At 41.8% G+C, this 6,964-nt stretch overlaps 1 protein-coding gene across 2 annotated transcripts in view; it reads left to right on the top strand.

Moving 5' to 3' along the window:
• The first annotated feature begins 1,184 nt into the window (after positions 1-1,184).
• The window catches only part of GOLGA3 (golgin A3), a 163,872-nt gene continuing 158,092 nt past the window's right edge, over positions 1,185-6,964 (top strand). For both annotated transcript variants that reach the window (XM_085636240.1, XM_085636239.1), the window contains exon 1: positions 1,185-1,310. The gene's annotated coding sequence lies outside the window, so the exon portion shown is untranslated. The remainder of the gene's footprint in view (positions 1,311-6,964) is intronic.

Raw genomic sequence — 6,964 nt, 5'->3', positions numbered from 1 at the left:
AGAGTCACAAGATGTTGAGCCGACTCCAAGACTGGAGCTTGGTTTCCCAGCGTCAAAATCAATAGCTCTGGCTCTTATGCCACAACCTCACCCCGAAGTATTTTTTTTTCCCATTCCCCTATATTATTTTATCTGCTTATTAAAGGAAACATGGTTCTAATGTACATGGACACATGGATAATGACAACCTCCCCTCCATACATACATCTTCATAGAAGCAGCAATATGTACATGGTCTGATAGACATATTTTTGTTGTGCATAAGTATACAATGTTTTAACAGAATTGCTTTCCTCAATAGAATTTAAACTTTTATTCTGGATAGCGAGAAATTTATTTTCTCATTTCTCAATGGTAAACTGTAGCTCCAGCCCTACCGTCGTGGAAATAGAAAACTGTGTCTGAAAAAACACAATCTGAAAACCTGCCAAACTAAGCAAAGAAGTTAGCAAAATGTTTATGCGTGGCACTGAAAGAGACACGGGGAATAAAGGAACATTGACTTCAAAATAGCCTGGAAACTGTCATCTAATCCTACATATTTACTTTGGAAACACTGGTGTCTATCATGTCATACCAATAAGTAAGAAAGGAAGGACACCGTTAACAACCTTAACACATCTATTCTGTCTGTCGGCCATTCGGTATGAAATAATCTGCCAGAGAAATAAAAAGCTATCCCTAAATCTCAAAAGTCAAACATTTTTATATCTATGGCTATAGTTGAATAAGTCATCATTTCTATATAATGGGGAAATTATGTTTTACGAACTTTTCCGGAATATTGTTTAGTAGGTTTAAATACTTGTACTTATGATGAATGTCATTATTAAACAGCAAAAAGTTTCAATATTGCTTCTCGGTAGATTTCATAAGAAGAAAATTAACATTGTAAGATTCTGCATGTGTTTTAGTTGACGATAGGTTAAAGTACCATATAAAGAATATTGTGCAAAGATGGCGGCCATGTTAGTGCGGATCGCCTCGGTTAATACTCTCGTCCTCTGTTTGTTTCCATATCTGTCATCTCGCTCTGTTTGGCCTGCTCCCCATGTCTTGCTGGACTCGGAAGTTTGGTCCTCTGCTCTATGAGCTCCGGTGGAAAACACTGTCGCTAGCTAATAGTTCCGGAGCACATATTCCTTACGCTGCCCCAAGCAAGGACTGTGAAGGTTAGTTCCGTGGTGTCGTTTCCAGGGGAGGAGAAAGCACACAGCACTCGCCAGCCAAGAGCCACGTCTAGGCAAAGCGGCTGTCAGGGAGCAGTGGCGGCGGGAGGAGGGAGGTGTCACCTGGGAGCGGCGGAGCAGGTAACGGCGGCGGGGTACTCCCTGGGGGTGTGCGTCTTCTGCCGCAGGGTTTAGGGCCAGAGGGCCCTTGGGGGAAGCGCCCCCTGGGGTAGGGGACAGTGCTGTCACTGGGGTAACGGGCAGCTTTGGCGGTTGTGCCCCCTGGGCAGGGGACTGTCTTCACCAGAGCTGCTGTTTCTTTTTGAGCCCGTAGAGGAGGCGATCGATACATTCATTCTACATAGGGGGTGGGTGCACCCCTCCTCTCAATATTGCATTCTGTTTACCTTCGAGAACGAGCCCCCACCCAGACTACATCTGCACCGCCCCCCTTCCCTTGAGGTATCCTGCCACTTCCCTGTTCTTCGCCATTCGGTATTACTCACCACTCGTACCCCGGTGACCTGATTAGGGTGCACTTAGTCATCCTAAGGCAGGAGAAGGAGCAAGACCCCAAGCCGGGCTCTGAGGGTGTGAGGCTGCCACCTATAAAGGGTACTGATTCATTTCAGTGCAGCGTTATTCCGCAGTTCCTTATAAAGGCCCCTATACCTTTCCATACAAGAAACAAGATTTCAAAGATTGACCGTGTTTGTAAGGAGCATAACAGGCCATTAAATAAGGAACCTATTTTGGGGCATAGTGTGGGGCATAGTGTGGGTAGGGTTGTTCCAATTGTTTTCTTCTTTCTTGACCAGAAGTACAGCAGATACCTTAGGGTGCTGAACATAAGGAATATGCAGCAAACCATATACAAGTATTACAAAAAAACATTAATTGCAGCTATACAAGTAATGTGATCAGTATTTATATAGTTTCTTTGTTATACGCCTTGTTTACTAATAGTTCATGTTGGGTAATATGAATGAAAAATATGAGTCTTTTTTGTAGATATACAGTTATTTTTCATGGACCGTTGTGGTCGATGTACAGTTTAGTTGTAAATAGGCATTGCTAGCCAAGCATATAGCTGTTGTGATTTGTTGCTCTTGTAAAGGGCTAGAATGTTTAAAGCAACTTTATGGGAAAAGTTCTAAGATGAATGTTGGTATGGTGATGGAAGTCCTGTTAAGTGGGCTGTATTTTTCCAAATATATGTCTTTGGTGCCGCTTTGTGGATTCACATGTTGTGTGCATGAGAGCGTCAGGGTTTCATGCAGCTTCTTCTGCTTGGGAAAGGTGTATTGTGTATGGATGGACCTTTGAAAGTTTTGTTGTTGTGGTTATTATTGGATTTCCGATGATGGAATGTCAGCGGTGTCTTGAGCGCACGTGTTAAGTTTGTTCTACTGTGTACTGATAGGGTGATGGCAAGTTCGTTTTAGGTAATGTTTTTATTAAAGTGTTTGCCGCCTATTTCGAAGACTTGTTGCATGCATATGCAGTGCTTTCTAACGTGAGTCCTATTTATAGTTTACTTGTACTAAGGGAGAGAATACAATAAAGTCTTTAAAACGTAACTATACATAAAACATTTTAAATGCTTTCCAACAACTTTGACTATACCACAGTGGGTGACATATTTATAAGGTGTGACATTACTTTGAAGACGAAAGGAGTGGCAAGCAAGCTGCGAATTAGTACTGTCTGGGAAGTTGTAGTATGCTCTAACAAATGAAAATAAAATAAATGAAAGGGGACCTACCAAAGGAGGAAATGAAACACTAAAGGGCTGATCCAGTGGCCCTTGAACTGAAGCAGACTCAATTTCAGGCAGATTTACAGATAAGATAAAAGCCACTACAGGGCGAGAGACGTAGTGGCCATAGAGAGCTTACCCACAGCCCCATGCTGTATGCTTTTCTCAGTGGAAGGAGTGTGGAAAAATTACTTGTACAGGCAAATGGCAGAAAAGGATTGACCCAAAGCCCTAATGTATGTATTTGTAAGTAAATGTATATATACATTTGCTTTCTTTCATTTTTTATAATTAGATCCTGGCAGACAACTAATTCTAACAGGCCTACTGAAGAGATTCCAGCAATGGTTATTGCAATGCACATCTTTTACCCCTGTGATTTGTAGGAGGAGATAATTAGCACTAAAATCCTTGTCTAACAATAGTAATACATTTCATTTAACAAAGTCTGTGTTTGCAGTCTTTAACATGGTGCAAAATCCATGAGTCCCTAAATGCCTATTGGCTTGAATATATGTGTTTCGTAACACTTCAGGCCTACAGCCTTTTTTGCATAACATTTCTTAATAAACGGATCAGACCTGTGGCATCTGGGTAGCTTTTCCAATGAGCCATCCTGGCCTATAGGCTTTATCATTGGCTTGGTATGATAACCAACTCAAACTTGCAATTTTGAGCATTAGCATTCCCACAAGGCAACCACCAGGTGTACTACATTAAATTACAAATATGTACAAGTTTTCAGTTGTCAAAATAATAATATCCCACATAATGGGGCCTAGTCGTGATTATTGCAGAGCAAATCTTCTATCTCCATGGATTGTTTGAGTGGGCTACGTTAGTCTGTGAGATTCAGAGGGCTACGTTAGTCTGTGAGATTCAGTGCCACAAAATAACTGTGTACCAACTAGCACAGTCAATATTACAGTTGGCAAAAAAATATACCACCCTTCTTGGAAGGACGGGGCCTAATAAGAATCATCACACTGAAAATCGTCTATGCTCAGTTTTTGCCAGGGTGTGTAACCAACACAAAACATTTGCAAACTACTGTCATCTATGAGATTCCTTGTAACAAATTCCTTTACATAATCTTTAGCACACTGCAGTGACAGTCTACACTTAAAGGCCTATTGCATAGGCACTCATAAACATTTTGTGGGAGGCAGAAATTATTGTCTAGACTGAGGGCTGCACGGATGTTGCTGAGGGCGGGTGGCCAGAATTCAAACGTACACAGTACTATGAATGCACACTGCCATATCTGAGCTAGGCAACTAGTTACTTAAATATGACTAAACATTGAGTTTATCAGTTGTAATTAGTGAGTCTTACTGTATTGCAGTTCACATCCGTTCCCCATGTCCTGGAGCAATTTTTGAGGATTGGCTATCACTGCCCTTGAGGTAATTGTACAAATGGAGTGCCTTGTTAATCAGTTAGCATTTAAATAGTTTTGATACATTGCTACACAATAGTATGCACTACAGATACTACCCAGTATCCAACTACTACTACTCCAGGACTCGGAGAAAATACTGCACAATCTCCCTCTGCCTCTTTAGTCCCTTCCCTGTGAACAATAGGCCTGCTTAGAGTTAATTACGTTAGTGAGTTCTATATTTAAAACAAAAACCTTGTCATGACCCGAAACAAGATGGTCAATTTAATGAGATGAGTAGAAATCACACACAGTCCCACTTTTAGGTACAGTGTAGTGTACATTATTTAGGCATGGCTGTTGACGTTTTAACATGTATATTCAACTATGCCACTGTGAAAAAGTATTTTAAAATCTGGGCAAGCCCCAAACACTGTGTCATTTTCCTGGGAATGGCAGATTCTGGGTCTCACCAGTGGTACCCGAGTACACCGAAACCAGAAGTTGTTGGATTTAATCCGTCAAGGTGACTATAAGTTGAACTCTCACTGTTGACAAATTTGCTACTGAGAAGGTCATGCGTTTGAATACCAATAAGACAGATTTAGCCTTTCAGTCTTGCTTTTTGCTGATTTCAGTAAATCGATTATAATAGACTTACTAATAGTAGTATCTGTTATTTACAATGCTTAGAATTGGTATTGTGTGCTGTATAATAAAATTGTTATTGTTTGTATTTTGTCTAAAAGTCTGTCTGGGCTCTTACATGGTGACCATGGTAGAGTGGCATGGAATAATTAAACTTCCACCACATGTAGTTGTGGAAACAAAATTCCTGCAGTCAGAAAGTTGTATTTAACATTTTTCTCTAATAAAACTTGCTAAACCCAGGGTTTTCCCATCCCCTTGACTGGTCATTAATTGTACTAATGTTCTTGGGTAGACGGAGGTAGTGTATATAATTCTTTAGAAGAGAAGACTTCATTGGTGTTGCATCCTTTCGAGGATGGTCAACTTCTTGTCCTCATTCCTAACTCCAACTGTGTGTGTAGTGGAGCTTGGAACTATTAAGTGCTTCTGCCACATCTCCTTCTGACGAGCAGTACCAAACCTTTTACCTTTTATTTCAGCATCAGGCCAACCTTGAATATGAGAATAGAGAAGCAAACAGGATGACAGACCCAGATAATAGCACCTCACTGTAACATTGCCACTATTATTTTAGGTCTCGCCTGAGCCAGCACATGCGCTGCTCTGGCGAGACATTTAGTGAGTGGGCTTTAAAAAGCCGAGCACAGCTTTTTGTGCGGTTACGCGCACAGTTACGAGCAGAGGCACCATCTGGCTTTCCTCTCTCGTCATGGCTCATTAAGTGCATCGCTCGCGAGCACCCTTACAGCCCGCAATCGCTTTCAGTTTGACGGCTGCGTCACTTTCACAGCCGCGCGCCCAATGCTTGTTACTCATGTACTTTTGCCCACATTAACACAAACTAACACTTTACCATACCACACCTACTGCTTCCTGCCTCCCTCTTTCTTAAGCCCGTTCTGCTTTAGCTACATGCCGCTCCTATTTGCTTGCCATCTTCCACGCTCATAACCCTCCCTTTTCCATCAAACCCTGTTTTTGTAATAATACGCCATACCATTTGCACACCATACTACCTTACTCTTACTCATCTGCCACTCCCTAGTTCTCTCCCTTCCTGTCTCTGCCTAGTACAACATTCATTTAATATAACAATTTGGCGCTTTACTGCAACTTTTGTATTTGTGCTACTAGTCGTTATTGGTTAATTGTTTTTAAATGTTATTACCATGCTGCAATTGTTCGTTATTTCTGTTAAACAATACTACTACCCACAAAACAATTCTTCATTTTCCCTCTACAAATCTGCTCACATTGTGTAGCCTGCCATAATTTTACTATCAACAACTTGCCACTCTTACCTCTTTTGCCCCCCATACTCTTCCTTATCCGTACTCTGCCATTCACCCATACAATCTTCCTTCACGCACACAATACTTTTTATACACCATTCCTACATATTACGTTTTAGGACTCCATACTAACAAGCATTTTTGCTGCATACTCCCACAGTCCGCCGCAGGTTAAACTCACACGTGCTATAAAACTCCATATTGTATTAAAGTAGCAGAGCACTCGCCAGCTGCAATTAACCTCCTCCCCTCGCTCCCCAAGAACAGTAACCCAGCAAACTCCCTACACGGCCCTCCAATCTGCCGGCGGACTCTTTCTGCTTTGCGCCTCACCTATAACTCTCACCACTAACAAACAATTAAATCCTTCGCCATCCTGCAAATACATCCCTAGGTGTCCCTCTAACCCCGCATGCCCCCTCAACACTCACCCCCTCCATGCTCCTAGCTACCTCTCATTACAATATGCTACCCGGATTAAGCCGCCTTTCTCCTTGCTCTCAGTTCCTAGCACAGCCATGATCAAGCTGTCCCATGCCGCAAGTGTTAAACTAATAAAACCAACTCATCGTTCCTTCTCATTTTTAGCTTAAATTTGTGATCCACTGCCAAAGCTACTGACAATGTTCAAAGTAGCAACGTTCAAGTACAAACTGTAACCTCACTTACACACTCAAAGCAGCCGCCCTAACCAACGCCACTTCACTATAAA

Source organism: Triturus cristatus, chromosome 11, assembly GCF_964204655.1.
Source record: "Triturus cristatus chromosome 11, aTriCri1.1, whole genome shotgun sequence".
NCBI classification, from domain to species: Eukaryota; Metazoa; Chordata; class Amphibia; order Caudata; family Salamandridae; genus Triturus; species Triturus cristatus.
Note: the sequence above shows the minus strand (reverse complement) of the source record. Positions and strands in the feature narration are given on the sequence as shown.